The 26,196-nt window shown below is 44.7% G+C and overlaps 2 long non-coding RNA genes across 2 annotated transcripts in view; both read right to left on the reverse strand.

Annotated features, from left to right (window-relative positions):
* LOC143768486 (uncharacterized) overlaps positions 1-26,196 on the reverse strand; it is a 147,868-nt gene that overhangs the window by 62,443 nt on the left and 59,229 nt on the right. The window lies entirely within an intron of this gene.
* Positions 6,370-7,103, reverse strand: LOC143768485 (uncharacterized). Its single transcript, XR_013213888.1, has 2 exons — positions 6,675-7,103; positions 6,370-6,568 (listed from the first exon to the last, which is right to left on the reverse strand). It is a non-coding gene; the product is annotated as an uncharacterized LOC143768485 (long non-coding RNA).

The following is a 26,196-nucleotide window of genomic DNA, read 5'->3' on the forward strand; positions in this document are numbered from 1 at the left end:
AAGTATTACTTCAAACCAACGGCAGGACAGTTAATTATAGGTTGGCTGTCTCACCTAATTCACCTAATGAAGACAACGGAGGCAAATTGTGGGAGATGGGCGTCTCTAGGGTCCCTATAAAATAGCTCCAGGCCTACCCCGTCATACGGGTGCGTCCTATCCAAATCATCTGGGGGACGGAGAGAAAGAACAGAAACATACATGACAGTTGTGAGGACTATCCCGTGGTGCTCAGCAGGGAAGTACTACAACACCCAGGCGCTAGTAGGTAGGCACTGATTTCCACCTGCAAAGGGAACTCTGGATGTGCCTTCGGACCGGCCGGTCTCGGACAGCCCTGTTAGCAGTGCTCTGGATTGCGGATCCCGAAGCCTTCAGTAAAGAGGTAAAGAGACTGCAACCCTGTGTCCTCGTTATTTCATCGCACCACCACCTTTAATTGGACGCCCCTTAGCAGGGTCACGGCCCGGGTCAGGCCACCGTGACAACCACAAGACCGACAGAGAGGGGCCCGGTACCGAGTACCCCGCGGCCCTGCGTCTGGGGGCGCTCCAAAACTTGGCGTCACAAACAGGATCTACTTAAGCCTGAAGAATCAGGTCATGTGTGCCTTGGAACTGTGATTGAATTGTGCTTGAACTGTGATTTATTGCAAAGACTGTGCATTGCCACTTGCCGCCAAAAGTTCCCACCAAAACCGCCGCCATTACAGCGCCAAGAGGAGCGCAAGAGGAGAAGAATGGCGTGGAAGTGGGCGAACACAAGCTGGAGAGCGTGAAAGACAATGGCCTCCCAGTCTAAATATTACTGTATCCTAAGGACGTGTCCGTCAGCAGCTGAAACCCGCCTCCTGATCTTCTATGGCGGGCGGAGACCGAAGAAACGAAACTATGACTCAGATGAGGTGGGCCTGGAGACCAGAGAAGGCCTGCGGAAAAGAATGGCCCCGCACCGGCCCCCGTCACCGGAGGACTACGCCGACATGCCCCTGTTGGAGGATTTGGATCCATGGGAGCTGCCGGGGGGGCATCCCGTGCCTGAACGGTCCCCAGTCCGTACGCCTCCCTCAGGAGAGTGGAGTGGCACCGGAGGAGTTACCTCAAGCGTAGGTACTCAGTGCCGCGACCCCCGGGGAGGACGCCTCACCCCTGCACCTGATCCAGTCACCACCACGGCCATTTGTGCCCCGATGGCCCCACCGCCTGGCCCCGAATTACCGGGGGGGCACGACCTCGGGCCCTTTTCTTGGGGAGAATATCGGAACCATCTAATCGCGGAGTTCCAGCGGGAAGTGGAGCGGGAAGCGCGAGGTGAGCTGCTGGAGGGCTCCTTGCCGAAATGGGGCGTTGTGATTGTTTACCAGCCCCAGGAAGGGAAAGGCTTCATTCAAGAAATTGGAGCAGCCCTAAGAGTCCGCATCACCCGGGGTGAGGTGGAACCCTGCTTGTGTGGAGACGGTGCCAAGTCCCTCCTGAGGCCGGGAGATGTGGTGACGTATCGCCGGCATCTAAAGGGAAGAGGTTGGTGGGCCCGGGACATGCAGCCCTGTACAGCCGTCCTGGCGGTCTCCAGAACCGAGGGGGAGGAGCTTGCCGCTGAAGCAGCTGCAGCAGCCTTTGCCGCCGCCAGCGTTATTCACCGGCCCACGCAGACACTCATCGCGGCGCACGACCTGGCGTGCAGAAGGCTCAAACTCATGGAGTGTACCTGGCACCGGGAGTAGACTTGGAGTCAAGCCTGCCTGGGCCACAGAGGGCCACCTGTCAGGTAAAGCCCCGATGGAGGCCACCCCCTGATTTACCGGAGTAAGCCTTAAAGCCATGCAACTGTAAATAGTTAACTGCCTGTTTGTCTGTTTTGCTGCTGATACCCGATCAGGGTTATTCTTAAAGGGATCCCTTTGTTTACCCGGGATCCCTATTATTTTTGCTTTTTGTTTTTGCTTTTGTTCATCACTGTTTTAAAGACTGCCGAATCATGGACGGTGAATGGTTCAAACTGTGCTGTAAATAGTTTGCACCTTATTAAAGGTGCCCTCTACTGGTTTTACAAGAAAAGGAGCTTTTTGAAGAGACTGTTCCAGGAAACAGCGCAGAGGTTCCTGCTTTGAAACGGACTTGCAACTTGAGAAGTTGCGCTACCTCAAAGAGACTTGGTGTTCCTCTTAAAGGGGATGTTCACATGTTGCACTTAAGTATTATGTTACTTTGAAAATGTTGAATGGTAGTAGATAGTGTTTAGTTATTTAAGATAGACAATGTTTAATGATGTTATTAGAGATTGAGGACAGGAAAGAATTGAAAGCCGAATTTCAAAGAAAGTGAACCCGTAGGGGTTAGTGAGTCCTCCTGGAAACCATAGAGAGATGGTTGATTGATCTTATACTGTGAATAAAGAAGAATAAAGCTTACAAAAGAAAAGAGGCAGTAGGCCCGGACGAGTAGCCAGGCGGTCCTGCATGTTCAGAATCAGAGAGAGTAAAGAAAATATTGCATTTAGAAAAGAGAAATAAAGACAAAGTTAATTTATATTCTAGAGTTTTATAGTAAGCCTTTAGTGGAGTCAGCCTATACGCCCTTAAAGGAAAAGTTAAATTATTGTCCCAGAATTTGCACTTAGTAGGTAGAATACCCGGCTAGGTAAAGATGGTTACTTATAGTCAGTTAATTAATGAGTGTTATTTAAAAACTTTAAATATGTTTCTGTTTGTAACGTTCAAGTGTCCTCACCTCCCATAAAGGGAAGCACTGTTAAATTTACTTGTTCATTGCATTTCAAAATTTTGTATGTCTTTTGCTGACATGTATTGTTTTCTTCCCAGTCCGGGAGTACTGGATTTAACCGGGGGGGGGGGGGGGGAGTGCAGCGCCCCAGAGACCTGGTCGTTGCAGTAACGTCACTCTGCCACTAAGGGGAGTGATGTTACGTCTGATTGCACTAAAGGAGTTCACCTGACCAGGTATCACAGTCACAAACTACACTTCACACTCTGGCCACCAGGGGGAGCAAAGGGTTCTATGTATTAGGCCACTCCTCACACTTGGGTAAAACTGGGGGTTGGATAGGAAGTTAGGGAGAAGCTGACTGGGTTTTGCCCAGGCAACACCTGGTGAGACAAGAGGTTGCTTGGGAAGATTCAGGGGGTCCTGTTGTGAATTCCGTTCTTGGGCTCCATCCTGTGGTCATGAATGGTATTTTTGGGAATTCTGCTCTTGGGCTCCCTCTGGTGGTTTCAAGTGGAACTTAGCAGCTGCTTTCACTAATCGGTGCCCTGGCCTTGTTATTTAACTGGGCTTTAGGCTGTAGTTGATGCCAGCTGTCAATGTTCCTTCCTGTGGATTCAGTCCTTTCCTGGAAGTTCTCTGTTGGCCAGTCCATTTCAGCTTAAGATAAGTTCTGCTAGTTTTTGGGTGTTTCCCTGCCTATGACCTTTTGTTCAGTTTAAGTTATGTCTCTTTTGTCCAACTTGTCATCATGAAATATTCCGGCTAGTTGGAAGCTCTGGGGTTGCAGATTTGCCCCTCCACACCTTGAGTCGGTGTGGAGATTATTTTTGTAAACTCTGCGTGGACATTTAGTTTTTATACTGACCGCACAGTAGCCTTTTCTTTCTCTGTCTATTTAGATAGTAGTGGCCTCCTTTGCTAAAATCTAGTTTCATTTCTGAGTTTGTCATTTCCCTCTTCACTCACCATCAATATTTGTGGGGGGCTATCTTTCATTTGGGGGTTTCTCTGAGGCGAGATAGTTTTCCGTTTCCATCTTCAGGGGTAGCTAGTTCTTAGGCTGTGAAGAGGCGTCTAGGCAGAGATAGGAACGCTCCACGGCTATTTCTAGTGTTGGTGTTAGGAGTAGGGATTGCGGTCAGTAAAGTTACCACCTCCTCAGAGCTAGTACATTATTTGTTTACTCACTAGGTCATTTCAGTGCTGCTCCGTAATCACTAGGTCATATAGGTGATTATTGTCTGTAGAGCTGCCACCTCCTCTGAGCTTGTCCATGATTGGTTTTACCCACCAGGTCATCTCAGTACCACTCCGTAACCACCAGGTCATAACAGGGTCCCTGTCAGGGGTGGGATCCTGACAGTGGCCTAGCGAACAGAACAGATCGTTACGGAACCGCGCCTGCTCTACATTGCGGCGGTATCTTAAGAAAGGACAAGAAGCGAGGTTTATTGTGGAGAAGTGAGAAACGAGATTACAGCAAAAGGCGATAGAACCAGTAGGAGTCGTGCCAAGAGATCGGCAACATCCTACTGAGGCGCGTAGCCGGTGGCCGGAACGCCGAGGAAGTATTGGGCTCTAAGCATTACTTTAAACCAATGGCTGGACAGTTAATTATAGGTTGGCTGTCTCACCTAATTCACCTAATGAAGACAACGGAGGCAAATTGTGGGAGAAGGGCGTCTCTAGGGTCCCTATAAAATAGCTCCAGGCCTACCCCATCATACGGGTGCGTCCTATCCAAATCATCTGGGGGACGGAGAGAAAGAACAGAAACATACATGACAGTTGTGAGGACTATCCTGTGGTGCTCAGCAGGGAAGTACTACAACACCCAGGCGCTAGTAGGTAGGCACTGATTTCCACCTGCAAAGGGAACTCTGGATGTGCCTTCGGACCGGCCGGTCTCGGACAGCCCTGTTAGCAGTGCTCTGGATTGCAGATCCCGAAGCCTTCAGTAAAGAGATAAAGAGACTGCAACCCTGTGTCCTCGTTATTTCATCGCACCACGCACCACCACCTTTAATTGGACGCCCCTTAGCAGGGTCACGCACCGGGTCAGGCCACCGTGACAACCCCAAGACCGACAGAGAGAGGCCCGGTACCGAGTACCCCGCGGCCCTGCGTCTGGGGGCGCTCCACTTAACACGACAATAAATTGAAAGTGTACTTCAATGACGTGTTAGTGTAAGGGTTTGTATGTATATTTCTTCAACCACATTATTTTAACCCCTTCATGACCTTGGGATTTTCCATTTTTCCGTGTTCGTTTTTCGCTCCCCTCCTTCCCAGAGCCATAACTTTTTTATTTTTCTGTCCATATCCATATGGCCACGTGAGGGCTTATTTTTTGCTAAACAAGTTGTACTTTTAAACGACATCATTGGTTTTAGCATGTCGTGTACTAGAAAACGGGAAAAAAATTCCAAGTGCGGTGAAATTGCAAAAAAAGTGCAATCCCACACTTGTTTTTTGTTTGGCTTTTTTGCTAGGTTCACTAAATGCTAAAACTGACCTGCCATTAAGATTCTCCATGTCATTACGAGTTCATAGACTCCTAACATGTCTGGGTAATTTTTTAACTAAGTGGTGAAAAATAATTCCAAACTTTGCTAAAAAGAAATGCTCCATTTTCCGATACCCGTAGCGTCTCCATTTTTCATGATCTGGGGTCGGTTGAGGGCTTATTTTTTGCGTGCCGAGCTGGTGTTTATAATGATACCATTTTAGTGCAGATACGTTCTTTTGATCGGCCGTTATTGCATTTTCATGCAATGTCGCGGCGACCAAAAAAATGTAATTCTGGCGTTTCAAATTTTTTTCTCGCTTTGCTGTTTAGCGATCAGGTTAATGCTTTTTTTCTATTGATAGATTGGGCGATTCTGAACGCGGTGATACCAAATATGTGTAGGTTTGATATTTTTTTTTAGTGATTTATTTTGAATGGGGCGAAAGGGGGGGTGATTTAAACTATTATTTTTTTTTATTTTTTTCACATTTTTTTTTTTTTTTTTACTTTTGCCATGCTTCAATAGCGTCCATAGGAGGCTAGAAGCTGGCACACCTCGACCGCCTCTGCTACATAGCAGCGATCATCAGATCGCTGCTATGCAGCAGAAATGCAGGTGTGCTATGTGCGCCGACCACAGGGTGGCGCTCATAGCTATCCGGGATCAGTATCCATAGAGGTCTCAAGGACCTCTATGATTACAATGCAGAAGCACCGCTGACCCCCGATCATGTGATGGGGTCAGCGATGCGCTCATTTCCTGCCGCCCGGCCGGAAGCGGTAGTTAAATGCCTCTGTCTGTGTTTGACAGTGGCATTTAACTAGTTAATAGTTCAAAACAGCTGACATGTCCCGGCTTTGATGCGGCTCACCGCCGGAGCCCGCATCAAAGACGGGGGTTCTGACCTCGGACGTACTATCCCGTCCGAGGTCAGAAAGGGGTTAATTTTATTTTTTTATTTTTCCATCCAAAAAGATTTCAGTTTGTTTTGCAGTGGATTTGTACAGATTACAGGTGACTTTAAAAGTGGAAGAAATTCTAAAATGTTTCTTTTAATATCCACTGTAAGTCCTGTTTTACCTTATTTTATCTAAATAATTTTAGTTCTATAAAACTAAGAGAAGAGACTGCAATCTGCTCATGGTCGTTTATTTCATGCCGGTGCCCTTATGCTGATTTATTGACAGATTATGAAGTTCTGAATTTCTTGTTTTCAACTTCCCCGGTGGACTCGATCAGGAGAGAAGTGGTCATCTGTGACAGCAGTAAGGGGTTATTCCTGGTTCTGCTACATCCGCCTTCTGGAGTAATAACGGTGTCTACGTTTATGACCTAGAAGAAGCCAATGTATAAATATAAGGTTGCCCATTGCCAAGAATTACATGTATAGCATTATAATGGAGGTTATACTGTTTAGTGTAGGCTCAATAACATTTACCCATTTTATGGGGTCTGCGAGTCCTTCTCCTTCTGGGATAGGATCTCCTGCTTTTCTTGTGAGAAGCCATGATGTCTTGGTGGTACCAGGCGGGTTGCTAATAACTTGTGGGCTGCCAGTGGAATGTCCTACACCCTGAGGCCATTATGACAGGTAGAACGCTCTCTCATTACCTAGTAGCTGTGAGGTCACCTGTATGATGTAAGGGAATGTTGGCTAGATAGGGTTGGCCGCTCTGTTTGTGAATATGGTGGTGGGCATGGTTCATTAACGGAATTGCTCAAGTAAAAAGATTAAATTATATATATATATATATCACACACAGTATATATATGGAATATTAAATTCTCCTAATAATGCCCCCGAAGGTCTTATGACCTGGTCATCCACACACTATGTGAAATAAATTGGAAATAACAACATACATAAATAAATAAAACCCAAAACAAAAAGAAATAAATAAAAAAACCTGCTAATCAAAACCACTGTTACCCAATCACCCAATCCCTTTGTGGTTATAAAAAAAAACTAAAAAACTTTTTACACTTTTTGGGTTTGTGCACACGTTTTGGATTTGGCTGCGGATTCGCAGCAGTTTTCCATGTGTTGTACAGTACCATATAAACCTATGGAAAACCAAAACCGCATGGAAACGCTGCGGTTTATTTTCCGTAGCATGTCAATTCTTTGTGCGGATTCCACAGCGATTTACACCTGCTGTATAATTGGAATCCGAAGCTGTAAAAATGCATGTGAAAACCGCACAAAAACTGCCGTAAATCCATGGTTATTCCGCAGGTAATCCCCAGGTAAAACGCAGGGCGTGTTACATGCGGATTTTTCAAGTACTGCGTGGAATAATCCGCACACGAATCCGCAACGTGTGCACATAGCCTTTATTTTTTTTCCTCCTCTTTTAACAAAAGCTGTAACTTTATTTTTCCATCAACAAAGCCATTTGAGATCTGTATTATTGATTGATGCCGTTCATTTTATCATATCATCTACCGAAAAACAAAGGAAATAATTCAATGCGATAAAATGGTGAAAAACATGATATTCTGAACTCGTTTTTTGGGTTTTGTATTTACAGCGTTCATTGTGTTGTAAAAATGACCTAGGAACCTAGGTCAGTAGGTCAGTATGCTCTAGGTCAGTATTATTATGGTGATAGCAAACTTCCTTTTTTTTTTTAAAGTGGTGAACAAAAATTCAGAAATTCAGTAGAAATTAATGTTTTTTTGTCACCAAACTGATGTTTGCAATGATACTATTTTGGGGAAGAAAGAAAAAAACTCGTATTTCTGGCGTTTTTATTTTTTTTGTTCACCAATCAGGTTAATTAATTTCAGATTTTTGATAGGTGAGTTTTATGAATGCATTAATACCAAATATGTTAATTTATTTATTTTTATAGTAATATTACCAGCCTTTTAATTAATTAAACAAAGATCAAAGTGAGAGTAGGTTCACACGAGCGTATAAAAAAAACATTCAAATTTGTTTTTACAGAAGCAGCTATTAATTATTTACAAGACCCTTTACACTTTCTTTTTTACAGAATTACAATGTATCCATATTGATACAGGAAAGAAATGTATCTTGGTACCGTGTTAGCCAGTAGATAGAAAAATATTTAGAATTGAGAGTCCTCAGTGGTTGATACCTTTTAATGGCTAACTGAAAAGATGGTAACAAATTGCAAGCTTTCGAGACTACATACGTCTCTTCATCAGGCAAAGACTAAAACAAATTCTGAAGAATCACATATTTATGCACAACATAGTATAGGAAAAAAAAAAGTGTGAGGGGAAAAAAAAACCATGGATAAGCCAGGTGACATGAAGGAGAATTACCATGGGTGATAAACAGTTACGTCCATAAATATTGGGCCAATTCTTAGATAAGGAATGTTTTATTGTCCCGTGATTAGGGTCTGTTGTGATGACCCCACATGGTCTGATGGGCAAGTTCCTTAGTTGTAGTTAGTTGATGTAAAAAGACATAAATCCGTGTGACACATTCATTCCTGCATTTAGAGTGTCAAAGGTCGTCATCAGTTTATATTCCCAGACTCTCCTGTCTTTCTGCGAATTGAAGTTACTTTTTAGTACAAGTAATTTCATGTCCATAATGCTATGATTTGGGAGACAGAAATGTATTGCCACAGGTATATCCATTCTTTTTTCTCTTATTGTATGGCGATGAGAGTTCATCCTTGTTCTCAGTTTCTGCCCTGTCTCCCCCACATACAGACCCCCAGTTGGACATTTAGTACAAATAATTAGGTACACCACATTAGAAGTGACGCAGCTGAAGGTACCTGGGATCTTGTAGTCCTGATGTGAATTGGGGATCTTTATCTTGTCCGTGGTCATTATAAATGGACAGGTTTTTGTTATGACCCCAATGGCAGAGGGTCTCAAAAGTACATACCAAGTCTGCAAACATAAAAAACCAGCTCATAGGGCAGTGGTAACTGGGCTAACCGTATATCTAATCCTAGCACCACAAATAGCAGCAGCCAGGGAAAGTGCCTACGTTGGTTCTAGACGTCTCGCGCCAGCCGGAGAACTAACTAACCCTAGAAGGGAAAAGATAGACCTTTCTTGCCTCCAGAGAAAAGACCCCAAAAGTTGGATACAAGCCCCCCACAAATAATAACGGTGAGGTAAGGAGAAAAGACAAACGTAAGAATGAACTAGATATTTAGCAAAGAGAGGCCCACTGACTAATAGCAGAATATAGTAAGACGACTTATACGGTCAGCAAAAACCCTATCAAAATTTCCACGCTGGATATTCAAGAACCCCCGAACCGTCTAACGGCCCGGGGGGAGAATACCAGCCCCCTAGAGCTTCCAGCAAAATCAGGAATCACATTTAGTACAAGCTGGACAGAAAATAAGAGCCATACAAATAACCAAAAAACAAGGAAGCACGACTTAGCTTAATTTAGCAAGAACCAGGACCAGCAGACAGGAGCAAACAGAAAGGATCTGATTACAACGATGCCAGGCACTGGACTGAGAATCCAGGAAGCTTATATAGCAACACCCCTGGACTAACGACCCAGGTGGGTGCCAAACAGAGAAAGACAATCCCAGAGTCATATCACCAGTGACCACAAGAGGGAGCCAAAAAAGTCTAATTCACAACAGTACCCCCCCTTTAAGGAGGGGTCACCGAACCCTCACCAGGGCGATCAGGATGAGCAGTGTGAAAGGCACGAACTGAGTTGGCCGCATGCACATCAGAGGCAACCACCCAGGAATTATCCTCCTGACCATAGCCCTTCCACTTGACCAGATACTGAAGCCTCCGCCTGGAGAGACGGGAATCCAAGATCTTCTCCACCACGTACTCCAACTCGCCCTCAACCAAGACCGGAGCAGGAGGCTCAACAGAAGGAACCACAGGTACAACGTACCGCCGCAACAAAGACCTATGGAACACGTTGTGAATGGCAAACGACACCGGAAGATCCAAGCGAAAGGACACAGGATTAAGGATTTCCAATATCTTGTAAGGACCGATGAAGCGAGGCTTAAATTTAGGAGAGGAGACCTTCATAGGAACAAATCGAGAAGACAGCCATACCAAATCCCCAACACGAAGTCGGGGACCCACACCGCGGCGGCGGTTGGCAAAACGCTGAGCCTTCTCCTGTGACAACTTCAAGTTGTCCACCACATGATTCCAGATCTGCTGCAACCTATCCACCACGGAATCTACCCCAGGACAGTCAGAAGGCTCCACATGTCCCAAGGAAAAACGGGGATGGAAACCAGAGTTGCAAAAAAAAGGCGAAACCAAAGTAGCGGAACTAGCCCGATTATTAAGGGCAAACTCAGCCAATGGCAAGAAGGTCACCCAATCATCCTGATCTGCAGAAACAAAACACCTCAAATAAGCCTCCAGAGTCTGATTAGTTCGCTCCGTTTGTCCATTAGTCTGAGGATGAAAGGCAGACGAAAACGACAAATCAATGCCCATCTTAGCACAAAAGGATCGCCAGAACCTGGAAACAAACTGGGATCCTCTGTCAGACACAATATTCTCAGGAATGCCGTGTAAACGAACCACATTCTGAAAGAACAAAGGAACCAGATCGGAAGAGGAAGGCAGCTTAGGCAAAGATACCAAATGGACCATCTTGGAAAAGCTATCACATACCACCCAGATGACAGACATGCCCTGAGACACCGGAAGATCTGAAATGAAATCCATGGAAATGTGTGTCCAAGGCCTCTTCGGGACAGGCAAGGGCAAGAGCAACCCGCTGGCACGAGAACAGCAAGGCTTAGCTCGAGCACAAGTCCCACAGGACTGCACAAATGACCGCACATCCCGTGACAAGGAAGGCCACCAAAAGGACCTAGCCACCAGATCTCTGGTGCCAAAAATTCCCGGATGCCCTGCCAACACCGAGGAATGAACCTCGGAAATGACTCTGCTGGTCCACTTATCAGGAACAAACAGTCTGTCAGGTGGACAAGAGTCAGGTCTACCAGCCTGAAATCTCTGCAACACACGTCGCAAATCCGGAGAAATGGCTGACAAGATAACTCCCTCTTTAAGAATACCAACTGGTTCTACGACTCCAGGAGAGTCAGGCACAAAGCTCCTTGAAAGAGCATCAGCCTTCACATTCTTTGAACCTGGTAAATACGAGACCACAAAGTCAAAACGGGAGAAAAACAATGACCAGCGGGCCTGTCTAGGATTCAGGCGTTTAGCAGACTCGAGATACATCAGATTTTTGTGATCAGTCAAGACCACCACACGATGCTTAGCACCCTCGAGCCAATGACGCCACTCCTCAAATGCCCACTTCATGGCCAACAACTCCCGATTGCCAACATCATAATTCCGCTCAGCAGGCGAAAACTTCCTAGAGAAAAAGGCACATGGTCTCATTACAGAGCAACCAGGGCCTCTCTGCGACAAAACGGCCCCTGCCCCAATCTCAGAAGCATCCACTTCAACCTGAAAGGGCAGTGAGACATCAGGCTGGCACAAAACAGGTGCCGAAGTAAACCGGCGCTTCAACTCTTGGAAAGCTTCCACGGCTGCAGGAGCCCAGTTAGCAACATCAGAACCTTTCTTGGTCATATCCGTCAAAGGTTTAACAACGCTAGAAAAATTAGCGATAAAACGACGGTAGAAGTTAGCAAAACCCAAGAACTTCTGAAGACTTTTAACTGACGTGGGCTGAGTCCAATCATGAATAGCTCGGACCTTGACTGGGTCCATCTCCACCGCAGAAGGGAAAAAAATAAACCCCAAGAAGGGAACCTTCTGTACTCCAAAGAGACACTTTGAGCCCTTAACAAACAAAGCATGCTCACGCAAAACCTGAAATACCATCCTGACCTGCTCTACATGCGAGTCCCAATCATCAGAAAAAAACAGAATATCATCCAGATAAACAATCATAAATTTATCCAGATACTTCCGGAAAATATCATGCATAAAGGACTGAAACACTGAAGGAGCATTAGAGAGCCCAAAAGGCATCACCAAGTACTCAAAATGACCTTCGGGCGTATTAAATGCAGTTTTTCATTCATCTCCCTGCTTAATGTGCACAAGGTTGTACGCACCACGAAGATCTATCTTGGTGAACCACTTGGCACCTTTAATCCGGGCAAACAAGTCCGACAACAGAGGCAAAGGATACTGAAATTTAACAGTGATTTTATTCAGAAGCCGATAGTCAATACAAGGTCTCAAAGATCCGTCCTTCTTGGCCACAAAAAAGAATCCCGCACCAAGAGGGGAAGAGGATGGACGGATATGCCCCTTCTCCAGAGACTCCTTGATATACGAACGCATTGCGGTATGCTCAGGTACAGACAGATTAAATAGTCTTCCCTTAGGAAATTTACTACCTGGAATCAAATCTATGGCACAGTCACAGTCCCTATGAGGAGGCAGAGCACTGGACCTGGACTCGCTGAATACATCCTGATAATCAGACAAATACTCAGGAACTTCCGAAGGAGTAGAGGAAGCAATAGACACCGGCGGGGAATCACCATGAATTCCCTGACAGCCCCAACTTGACACAGACATTGCCTTCCAATCCAAGACTGGATTATGGGTCTGTAACCATGGCAGACCCAAAACGACCAAATCATGCATTTTATGCAGAACAAGAAAACGAATCACCTCCCGATGTTCAGGAGTCATGCACATGGTTACCTGTGTCCAAAACTGCGGTTTATTTTCCGCCAATGGCGTAGCATCAATACCTCTAAGAGGGATAGGATTTACCAAAGGCTCAAGAACAAAACCACAGCGCTTGGCAAATGACATCCATAAGACTCAGCGCAGCACCTGAATCCACAAACGCCATAACAGGGTAGGAAGACAATGAGCAAATTAAAGTCACAGACAAAATAAATTTAGGTTGCAAATTACCAATGGCGACAGGGCTAACAACCCTTGTTAGGTGTTTAGAGCATGCTGATATAACATGTGTAGAATCACCACATTAAAAATACAACCCATTCTGACGTCTATGATTTTTCCGTTCATTTCTAGTCTGAATTCTATCACATTGCATTAAATCAGGTGTTTGTTCAGACAACACCACCAGAGGATTAGCAGTTTTGCGCTCCCGCAAACGCCGGTCAATTTGAATAGCCAGCGCCATGGAATCATTCAGACTTGTAGGAATGGAGAAACCCACCATCACATTCTTAATGGCTTCAGAAAGGCCATTTCTGAAATTTGCGGCCAGAGCACACTCATTCCACTGAGTAAGCACGGACCATTTCCGAAATTTTTGGCAATACACTTCAGCTTCATCCTGGCCCTGAGAAATAGCCAGCAAGGCTTTTTCTGCCTGAATTTCAAGATTGAGTTCCTCGTAAAGCAATCCGAGCGCCAGAAAAAACGCATCAATATTTGCCAATGCCGGATCTCCTGGCGCTAGCGAGAAGGCCCAATCCTGAGGGTCACCCCGTAAGAAAGAGATAACAATTTTAACTTGCTGAGCTGAGTCTCCAGATGAACGGGGTCTCAGAGATAGAAACAATTTACAATTTTTCCTGAAATTCCTAAACTTGAATCGGTCTCCAGAGAACAGTTCAGGAATAGGTATTTTAGGTTCAGACATTGGACTACTGGTAACAAAATCTTGTATGCCCTGCACACGAGCAGCAAGCTGATCCACACTTGTAATCAAGGTCTGGACATTCATGTCTGCAGCAAGCACAAGCCACTCAGAGGTAAAGGGGAGGAACAAAGAGAGGGAAAAAAAAAAAAAAAACCTCAGAATTTCCTTTCTTATTATCCCACTTCTGCAATGCATTAAACATTCAACTTTGGCCTGGCATACTGCTATGACCCCAATGGCAGAGGGTCTCAAAAGTACATACCAAGTCTGCAAACATAAAAAACCAGCTCATAGGGCAGTGGTAACTGGGCTAACCGTATATCTAATCCTAGCACCACAAATAGCAGCAGCCGGGGAACGTGCCTACGTTGGTTCTAGACGTCTCGCGCCAGCCGGAGAACTAACTAACCCTAGAAGGGAAAAGATAGACCTTTCTTGCCTCCAGAGAAAAGACCCCAAAAGTTGGATACAAGCCCCCCACAAATAATAACGGTGAGGTAAGGAGAAAAGACAAACGTAAGAATGAACTAGATATTTAGCAAAGAGAGGCCCACTGACTAATAGCAGAATATAGTAAGATGACTTATACGGTCAGCAAAAACCCTATCAAAATTTCCACGCTGGATATTCAAGAACCCCCGAACCATCTAACGGCCCGGGGGGAGAATACCAGCCCCCTAGAGCTTCCAGCAAAATCAGGAATCACATTTAGTACAAGCTGGACAGAAAATAAGAGCTATACAAATAACCAAAAAACAAGGAAGCACGACTTAGCTTAATTTAGCAAGAACCAGGACCAGCAGACAGGAGCAAACAGAAAGGATCTGATTACAACGATGCCAGGCACTGGACTGAGAATCCAGGAATCTTATATAGCAACACCCCTGGACTAACGACCCAGGTGGGTGCCAAACAGAGAAAGACAATCCCAGAGTCATATCACCAGTGACCACAAGAGGGAGCCAAAAAAGTCTAATTCACAACAGGTTTTGCATTTTTTCTGTTTGCAAGGAAAGGTACCTGCAGCTGTTGGAGAGGACAGGGAGCTTCTGACAATGATGCTTCTTAGATTTGGGGGCTGCCTAAAACACAGTAGTGGGGGGTCTGGAAAAATGGATTGTAGTCTGGCATCTTTTTGCAGTAAAGGTTGTAATTTCCGTGCAGCTCCCCTTAGCGCCTCCAGATTTGGATTGTAGGTAACTACTAGAGGTACCCGGTTATTTTCTTCTTTTAGTTTTGTAATGTAGCAGGTGATTCCTTGATATTCTGGTGGCTCTTGTGATCTGATTTTCAGTTGTTCTTGGATGGTAGCCCTGATTCAAAAAGGTCGCCTCAGCTGACGTCAGCACACACGTTACCGGCGTATGACATCATTGTCATTCGCTGGCGAGTCCCTTCTTGAAATGCCTGGCTTGGACATCGCCACTGGAACGCGGACAGGTAAGGAGAAAGTGTTTTTTTTATTATTATTTTTATTGAAAGCGGCAAGCCTCAAGATGTTTGTGCAGCAAGATGGAGCCACATGGAACATGTGTCTTCTTCCTGCCCCATCTGTCTCCTTCCTGCATCATGATCCTGCACCACATGGCGCAGGATGGAAACAGATGGGGCACGATGGAGACACATGGTGCAGGATGGAGACGGATGGTGCAGGATCATGGGCAGGATGGAGACCTGGGGCAATATGTACACAGATGGGGCAGAAACATGGGGCAAGATGGAGACAGATGGGGCAGGATGGAGACAGATGAGGCAGGATGGAGACATGGGGCAGGATGGAGACAGATGAGGCAGGATGGAGACAGATGAGGCAGGATGGAGACAGATGAGGCAGGATGGAGACAGATGGGGCAGGATGGAGACACATGGAGCAGGATCATGGGGCTGGATGAAGATAGGGAGGGATGGAGATAGATAGGGAGGAATAGAGACAGATGGAGCAGGAACATGGGGCAAGATGGAGACACATAGTGCAGTATCATGGGCAGGATGGAGACAGATAGGGAGGTATGGAGATAGATGGGGCAGGATGGAGACACCTGGAGCAGGATCATGGGGAAGGATGGAGATACACGGTGCAGGATCTTGGGGCAGGATAGAGATGGGGCACATTTCGACTTCTCAGTTGGCTACAGGCTCTACGCTAGGGACGGGCTGCACCTCAATGGGGAAGGGGCAGCTGTGCTGGGGGAGAAAATGGTTAGAAGGTTGGAGGAGTGTTTAAACTAGGGATTGGGGGGGGAGGGTATTCATTTTATAGGAGGGGAAGATAGTGTAGATAGAGACCTGGGCACAAATAAGGAAGTTGGGGGTGGCAGTGGCATGGGGGGTGGGGTTAGAACAGTTAGTAATTTAAGAAAGAATAGAGGTACAGAGAGTAACATCAAGTGCATGTATACTAATGCCAGAAGCCTCGCCAACAAAATGGATGAATTAGAACTAATGTTGTTGGAGCATAATTATGACATGGTGGGGATATCTGAGACGTGGCTGGATGAGAGCCATGACTGGGCTGTTAACTTGCAGGGCTATAGCCTGTTCAGAAATGACTGTACAGATAAGCGAGGGGGTGGGGTGTGTCTATATGTAAAATCTTCATTAAAACCCATCCTGCGTGATAATATAGGTGAATTTAATGAAAATGTAGAGTCCCTGTGGGTGGAGATAAGGGGAGGGGGAAAAATAATAAATTACTGATAGGGATTTGTTATAAATCTCCAAAAATAATGGAAGCAATGGAGAATATCCTCGTAAAGCAAATAGATGAAGCTGCGACTCAAGGAGAAGTCATTATTATGGGGGGACTTCAACTACCCTGAAATAGATTGGGGAACAGAAACCTGCAGTTCCAGCAAAGGTAATCGTTTTTTGACAACTATGAGAGACAATTACCTTTCACAACTGGTTCAGGGCCCAACAAGAAGGGGGGCACTGCTAGACCTAATATTAACCAACAGGCCAGACCGCATATCAAATATAAGGGTTGGGGGTCACTTGGGGAATAGTGATCACAAAATAATAAGTTTTCATGTAACCTTTAATAAGATGGGTAGTAGGGGGGTGACAAGGACACTAAACTTCAGGAGGGCAAATTTCCAACGGATGAGAGAGGATCTTGGTGCAATTAACTGGGACGATATCCTGAGACAAAAAAATACACAAAGAAAATGGGAGACGTTTATTAGCATCCTGGATAGGACCTGTGCACAGTATATACCGTATGGGAATAAACATACTAGAAATAGGAGGAAACCAATATGGCTAAATAGAGCTGTAAGGGGCGCAATAAGGGACAAAAAGAAAGCATTTAGAGAATTAAAGGAAGTAGGTAGTGAGGAGGCATTAAATAAATACAGAAAATTAAATAAATTCTGTAAAAAGCAAATCAAGGCAGCAAAGATTGAGACAGAGAGACTCATTGCCAGAGAGAGTAAAAATAATCCCAAAATATTCTTTAACTATATAAATAGTAAGAAACTAAAAAATGACAGTGTTGGCCCCCTTAAAAATAATCTGGGGGAAATGGTGGATGAGGATGAGGAAAAAGCCAATATGCTAAATGACTTTTTTTCATCAGTATTTACAAAAGAAAATCCCATGGCAGACAAAATGACTAGTGATAAAAATTCCCCATTAAATGTCACCTGCTTAACCCAGCAGGAAGTACAGTGGCGTCTAAAAATAACTAAAATTGACAAATCTCCGGGCCCGGATGGGATACACCCCCGAGTACTGCAGGAACTAAGTACAGTCATTGATAGACCATTATTTTTAATCTTTAAAGACTCCATAATAACAGGGTCTGTACCACAGGACTGGCGTATAGCAAATGTGGTGCCAATATTCAAAAAAGGGGCAAAAACTGAACTCGGTAATTATAGGCCAGTAAGCTTAACCTCTACTGTGGGTAAAATCCTGGAGGGCATTCTAAGGGATGCTATACTGGAGTATCTGAAGAGGAATAACCTTATGACCCAGTATCAGCACGGGTTTACTAGGGACCGTTCATGTCAGACTAATTTGATCAGCTTCTATGAAGAGGTAAGTTCCGGACTGGACCAAGGGAACCCAGTGGACGTAGTGTATATGGACTTTTCCAAAGCTTTTGATACGGTGCCACACAAAAGGTTGTTACATAAAATGAGAGTAATGGGGATAGGGGAAAATATGTGTAAGTGGGTTGAGAGCTGGCTCAGGGATAGGAAACAAAGGGTGGTTATTAATGGAGCACACTCGGACTGGGTTGCGGTTAGCAGTGGGGTACCACAGGGGTCAGTATTGGGCCCTCTTCTTTTTAACATATTTATTAATGACCTTGTAGGGGGCATTCAGAGTAGAATTTCAATATTTGCAGATGACACTAAACTCTGCAGGGTAATCAATACAGGGGAGGACAATTTTATATTACAGGATGATTTATGTAAACTAGAAGCTTGGGCTGATAAATGGCAAATGAGCTTTAATGGGGATAAATGTAAGGTCATGCACTTGGGTAGAAGTAATAAGATGTATAACTATGTGCTTAATTCTAAAACTCTGGGCAAAACCGTCAATGAAAAAGACCTGGGTATATGGGTGGATGACAAACTCATATTCAGTGGCCAGTGTCAGGCAGCTGCTACAAAGGCAAATAAAATAATGGGATGTATTAAAAGAGGCATAGATGCTCATGAGGAGAACATAATTTTACCTCTATACAAGTCACTAGTTCGACCACACTTAGAATACTGTGCACAGTTCTGGTCTCCGGTGTATAAGAAAGACATAGCTGAACTGGAGCGGGTGCAGAGAAGAGCGACCAAGGTTATTAGAGGACTGGGGGGTCTGCAATACCAAGATAGGTTATTACACTTGGGGCTATTTAGTTTGGAAAAACGAAGACTAAGGGGTGATCTTATTTTAATGTATAAATATATGAGGGGACAGTACAAAGACCTTTCTGATGATCTTTTTAATCATAGACCTGAGACAGGGACAAGGGGGCATCCTCTACGTCTAGAGGAAAGAAGGTTTAAGCATAATAACAGACGCAGATTCTTTACTGTAAGAGCAGTGAGACTATGGAACTCTCTGCCGTATGATGTTGTAATGAGTGATTCATTAATTAATTAAATTTAAGAGGGGACTGGATACCTTTCTGGAAAAGTATAATGTTACAGGGTATATACACTAGATTCCTTGATAAGGCGTTGATCCAGGGAACTAGTCTGATTGCCGTATGTGGAGTCGGGAAGGAATTTTTTTCCCCATGGTGGAGTTACTCTTTGCCACATGGGTTTTTTTTTGCCTTCCTCTGGATCAACATGTTAGGGCATGTTATGTTAGGCTATGGGTTGAACTAGATGGACTTACAGTCTTCCTTCAACCTTAATAACTATGTAACTATGTAACATATATACCAAGATGAGGTCCAGGATAAGCAACATCTACACCAGAATGGGGCCAACATGAGGGACATATACCAGGATTGGTAACATATATGAGGATTGGGGGCATATATACCAGGATGGATCCAGGATAGGGAACATGCAGTATATACCTATATACCTGGATAGATCCAGGATGGGGAACATATTTCCCTGGATTGGGAGCATATATGTCAGGATGGGGCCAGGATGAGGGACATAAATACCAGAATGAACCCAGGATAGGGGACATTACCCTCTGGTTTTCTCAGCGCAAAACTTTTACAAATATACAAGGTATAAATGTAAAATACATTTCCAATAAAATCTATCAAAGACTCTCTGCAGTATATTTGACATCATGTTTCACATTTGATTTTTTGTTATCTTTTAAATCAGTGATTTACATGATGCTCATATCAGGAAGAGGCCAAGTGAAGGTTAATCTCTCCGTGGTTTGTCTATGGCAAGTACTAAGAAGAGCAGAGGATAGTACTAGATCCCCTCTGTTGTAGTCTGGCGTTCATCATTAGTCATTGTCACAGCTGATGTACAGTTAAGTCGCTCGCCGGTGCTTCACAGCAGTGTATTATAAATAGGAGAAGCATAAAAGTGTCTTACCTTGAGGCTATGTGCACACGCTGCAGATTACTCTGCAGATTTTTCCAGAGTGATTTTGGTAAATCCACAGGTAATTCGCACTGCGGATTACCTGCTGAATTGCCATGGATTTACCGGGTTTTTTTGGCGGTTTTTGTGCTGATTTCACATGCGGTTTTACACCTGCAGATTCCTATTATGGAGCAGGTGTAAACCGCTGCGGAATCCGCACAAAGAAGTGACATGCTGCTGAATAAACAACGCTACGCTTCCGCGCGTTTTTATATACGTTGCTTCTATTTATCTGCTGCATCACCAATGCTAAATAAGGAGGGATCACATTACTAAGACAGCCCAAATTTGTTTTTTTTATTAGAGTCTTAACTTCAAAAGTGCTAAACTGCATTGATAAACTACACTGCTCATAGAGCTGAAGATGGGGGGGGGGGGGGGGGAAGAATTTGGTGACGGGGGGGAGTCTGGAGGAGCTATATACTGGTGACAGGGGAGAGTACAATTATGACACCTATCCATTATTAATCCAATTGTATGAAAGGGTTAAAAAAACACACACACATTATTAAAAAGTATTTTAATGAAATAAACACACAGGTTGTTTTAATATTTTATTGCTCTCTCAATCCATGTGAAGACCCTCGCTTGGAAAAATAATAAACCAACAATATACATACCCTCTCTGATGACCTGTCACATCCCACGAGGTAATCCATCTGAAGGGGTTAAAATATTTTACAAGCAGGAGCCCTGCTAATGCAGCTGTGCTCGTGCTTGTAAGCCCCGGGGAATGAAGGAAATGTAGGTCAATGACCTATAGTTACCTTCAGTCGCGGTGATGCGCCCCCTGGTGGATGTCCTCATATGACCTGGAGCGTGGGAAAAAGTTCCCAGGCTGCAGTTCATGAGGACATCCAGTAGAGGGCGAATCACCGCGACTGAAGGTAACTATAGGTCATTGACCTACATTTCCTTCATTCCCCGGGGCTTACAAGCACGAGCACAGCTGCATTATAGCAGGGCTCCTGCTTGTAAAATATTTTAACCCCTTCAGATGGATTACCTCGTGGGACGTGACAGGTCATCTGAAGGTATGTATATTGTTGGTTTATTATTTTTCCAAGCGAGGGTCATCACATGGATTGAGAGAGCAATAAAATATTAAAACAACTTGTGTGTTTATTTCATTAAAATACTTTTTAATCATGTGTGTGTGTTTTTTTAACCCTTTCATACAATTGGATTAATAATGGATAGGTGTCATAATTGACGCCTGTCCATTATTAATCTGGCTTAATGTCACCTTACAATAGCAAGGTGGCATTAACCCTTCATTACCCCATATCCCACCGCTACACGGGAGTGGGAAGAGAGTGGCCAAGTGCCAGAATAGGCGCATCTTCCAGATGTGCCTTTTCTGGTGTGGCTGGGGGCAGATGTTTTTAGCCACGGGGGGGCCAATAACCATGGACCCTCTCTAGGCTATTAATATCTGCCCTCAGTCACTGGCTTTACTACTCTGGCGGAGAAAATTGCGCGGGAGCCCACGCCAATTTTTTCCGCGATTTAACCCTTAAATTTAATAGCTACAGCGCCGAAATTTTGCACATACACACTACTAACATTAGTAGTATGGAATATGCAAAAAAAAGGGGGATATGACATGGTTTACTGTATGTAAACCATGTCTCATATCCTGTCGGGTTTGGGAAGGAGAAATGAAAAGCTGGTAATTGAATTAGCGGCTTTAATGCTATCTTGCGCTGCATTAAATATAAATATACATATATAGGAGTCTCACTGACATATATATGTATATATACCTATTCTATGTGTATATATCTACTCTATTCTAACCTGTCAGTGTGATTTTACTGTACACAGCACTGATTTGCCGGCTTTTCAAAGGACACCGGTGCGTACAAATTGGACAGTAATACGGATGTCATACGGATGATGCGATTAAAAATCGCATTGCACTCGCATGACAATCGCATACGTTACATCCGTTTTTTCGGTCCAGATTACGGACCGATTTGTCTCTCGCCAGTGGAAATGAGCCCTTCAATGTAAGATTTTCACATACGAGTTCTATCTGTGTTTTTAACGTATATAACTTGCACCTATTATGACTATCAGGGCTCGCTCACACTGGCGTATAGCACTGCTGAGTACTATGCGATGTTTTGTCAGATAGCTCTCGGCACAATGTTATTCTATGGGGCTAGTGCAATCTGCGATTGTTTTCTCATGCCGATTCTGCCTCATGATCCTGCACCATCTCTTTCATCCTGCCCCATCTGTCTCCATCCTTCCCCATCTGTGTCCATCCTGCCCCATGTCCCCATCCTGCCCCATGTTTCTCCATTGTGCCTCATCTGTCTCCATCCTGCCCCATGATCCTGCTCCATGTGTCTACATCCTGCCTCATATCTCCATCCTGCCCATGTCTACATCCTGACCCATGTGTTTCTATCCTGCCCCATGTCTCCATCCTGCACCATCTGTCTCCATCCTGCCTCATGATCGTGCTCCATGTGTCTACATCCTGCCCATGTCTCCATCCTGCCCCATGTCTCTATCCTGCCCCATGTCTCCATCCTGCCCCATGTCTCCATCCTGCCCCATGTCTCCATCCTGCCCCATCTGTCTCCATCCTTCCCCATCTGTGTCCATCCTGCCCCATGTCCCCATCCTGCCCCATGTTTCTCCATTGTGCCTCATCTGTCTCCATCCTGCCCCATGCTCCTGCTCCATGTGTCTACATCCTGCCTCATATCTCCATCCTGCCCCATGTCTCCATCCTGCCCCATGTGTTTCCATCCTGCCCCATGTGTTTCCATCCTGCCCCATGTGTCTCCTTCCTGCTCCATGTGTCTCCTTCCTGCCCCACGTGTCTCCTTCCTGCCCCATGTGTCTCCATCATGCCTCATCTGTGTCCATCTTGCCCCATGATCCTGCTCCATGTGTCTACATCCTACTTCATGTCTCCATCCTGCCCCATGTGTTTCCATCCTGCACCATGTGTCTCCATCGTGCCCCATCTGTCTTCATCGTGCCCCATCTGTCTCCATCCTGCCCCATGTGTTTCCATCCTGCACCATCTGTCTCCATCGTGCCCCATCTGTCTCCATCCTGCCCCATGATGACATATTGCAGGATCATGGGGCAGGAAGGAGACAGATGAGGCAGGATGGAGAAACATGTGCTGTCGAAACATATTTGTGGATTGCCACTATTAATAAAAATAAAAAATAAAAACGTTCTCCTCACGCTCCAGCGGCGATGTTCCCTCCAGGCATTTCAAGCACGGACTCACTGGCGAATGACAATGACGTAATATGCCAGCGACGTGTGCGCTGACATCAGCTGCCAGCCTCTGATTGGCTGGGGCTTTTAACTATTGCCATTCAGGCCCCCACGGCAATAGAGTTTAACTGAACCTGTGTCTTGGTCTCGAACACAGGTTCATTTACTGAATCCTGCCGCTGGGGGCCAATGAGCAGAAGAGAGGGGACCCGATGCTGGCCCCCTCTGCTTATCGGGCCCCATAATCCAGTAAGGGCAGTAATGCCCTGATGGCGGCCCTGATTGTCCCGATTATCTCGCATGAGAGAATATACAATAGTGTGACCCTGGTCTAATGACTTCTCGTGGCTGTGCATTTTTTGGGACAGAGAGGTCCACACCAAATCTAGGAGACATGTTTGAGTTTGGTCCAAGTCAGTGATCACACTTGCCAATCAAATTCTATGGGTCACTAATAAAAATAAATCAGACAGCACATCAGACTTTTTTTTTCATATAAGAAAAAAATGATGAAACTCTGATGGTAAAAGCTGACACACTGACCAAACACTGAGGAAAATCTGATCCAGCACTGAGGGAAATCAGACTATTTTTGTGCATGTGAAAAATCGCTGACTTGTGAATGAGGTCTTAGCTTACATATGTAGATAGCAACTTCATCCACATATATTGTAATCTACATTTTCCATGATACTTGGTGTGAAGTCCACACCAAGAACCTGCAACAAATCTGTAATATCTGAGCAAAACCTTCATGGGGTTATCTGGGACAATTTTATTGTTTTCTCACGTGGCTAAGATCTGACAGGCAGTAATCATGTAAGGTGTTTCATATATACCTTGATTTCCTTACCCTTTCAGTTCCTACAGTTGGCATTACCATCACCAGACTGCATACAGCCGCCTTTATTCCCATAATTTCATATGACATCCAGGTATCTACTTCTCATAATTATTTTTACAATTACCTTAATGTCACTAGTCACAACATAACTGCCATTAACCCTTTCTTACTAAGATAATTTCAGGAAGGTTATTTTCCCTACAGCACAAAACTGGTAATTTCTCTTAGGGCTCATTTCCACTGGCGAGGAAAACGGACGAGTGCAATCCGATAAAAAATCGGATTGCACTCGGACCAATGTTATTCAATAGGTGTCTTTTCATTTGCGATTTTTTTTCTCAGCCGAAATCGGACTGAGAATAAAATCGCAGCATGCTGCGATTTGCTGCGAGTCTCGGACGAGACTCGCCAATGCAAGTCAATGGGTGCGAGAAAAAAAACGGACGGAATACGGACCATCCGTATTCCGTCCGTTTTTTACAGATACATCACCATTCTGTGGCCTAGAACACTGTCCATGGTCCTGTAAATGACTTTTTAAAAATAGTTGCAGAGAAAAAAAACGGATTGCATACGGATGTCATACGGATGTAAAACGGATGGTGCGATTAAAAATCGTATTGCACTCGCATGACACTCGCATGATAATCGCATACGCTACATCCCTTTTTTCGGTCCAGATTACGGACTGATTTGTCTCTCGCCAGTGGAAATGAGCCCTTACAGCACAAAACTGTTAACTGTGGATTCACTTTCTTCAACCGCGATATTATAACAAAGTGTTTCTTTTCCAGGTACTTCCATGCTTCCACACCTAGTTCACGTTACTTTTACTGAAATAGTTTTTATTACTTCTTGTTCACTGTAAGCACCCTTGGATAGAATATCTTCTGTCATCTCCTATCGCGTCAGATCGTTTGACAAGTGGAATCATACTAACATTTTCCCATGTATTTTGTATTCCACGACATATTGTTGATCTTGTCTTGTTTCGTTTTTCTATTTTATGTATACTCTAGTTATCTCCAATAAGGAAATGCTGATGAATGTCCTATGACGGACCGAAAACGTTTAGGCTGTGTGCACACGTATAATGGTCCACTGCGGATTTTTCCGCAGCAATTTTGATAAATCTGCAGGGCAAAAACGCTGCGTTTTTGCTGCAAATTTATTGCGAATTTAGAGCGGATTTACAGCAGTTTTCCTGCGGATTTCACTGCGGTTTTACAACTGCGGTGTTCTATAGGAGCAGCTGTAAAACCGCTGCGGAATCCGCAGAAAGAAGTGACATGCTGCGGAATGTAAACCGCTGCATTTCCGAGCATTTTTTTCCGCAGCATGTGCACAGCTTTTTTTGTTTCCCATAGGTTTACATTGTAATCCGTAGCGTTTTCCGCATCGTGTGCACATACACTTAATTTAATCTACTTGGTCTGGATGTACAATAAAGAAGGAATCATTTTTTTCAAATACTGAGTGCCAAGTAATTTTTTTGCCTAAGATCTGACTGGCGACAGCTCAGAGATCACAGACCACTCCTGGCGATTCTGCTGCTTCACATCAACATAGAAGCTGCTTCTGTTTGGAGCTGCTCTGTCAACTAGGTGAGACTGCTGATGTCATGCTGATTGACACCCAGCTCCCCCTAGTTAGACAGCGGGGATCAGACTGTCTATCAGCATGACATCAGCAGTCACGCCACGACCCATCAACTGAGCAGAAGAAAAGCAGCTGCTCTGTCTATGTGATGCCAATGGAAACAGCAGAATAGATTACAGGAGTGGTATGTGACCTCCCAGATTGGCACCGGGCACAACAGACAGGTAGTTAGCAACTATATGGCTGTTAGTCCTTGGCCCATAAGAGAAAAATATAATAAACCTAAATAACAGTGGCATAGAGTGCAATGGACACTTTGGACCAGGGCTTCCCAGCATGTTGGTCAGATGTATGGGCCCTCATAGCATTCTAAATCCTAGAAGGAAATATGTGTCCCCCCCCCCCCCCTTTCAGCATTATCCAGTAATGTCCCCTATCCTGGGTTCATTCTGGTATTTATGTCCCTCAACCTGGCCCCATCCTGACATATATGCTCCCAATCCAGGGAAATATGTTCCCCATCCTGGATCTATCCAGGTATATAGGTATATACTGCATGTTCCCTATCCTGGATCCATCCTGGTATATATGCCCCCAAATCCTGGGCTCATCCTGGTATATATGT

Source organism: Ranitomeya variabilis, chromosome 4 (assembly GCF_051348905.1).
Source record: "Ranitomeya variabilis isolate aRanVar5 chromosome 4, aRanVar5.hap1, whole genome shotgun sequence".
NCBI lineage: Eukaryota > Metazoa > Chordata > Amphibia > Anura > Dendrobatidae > Ranitomeya > Ranitomeya variabilis.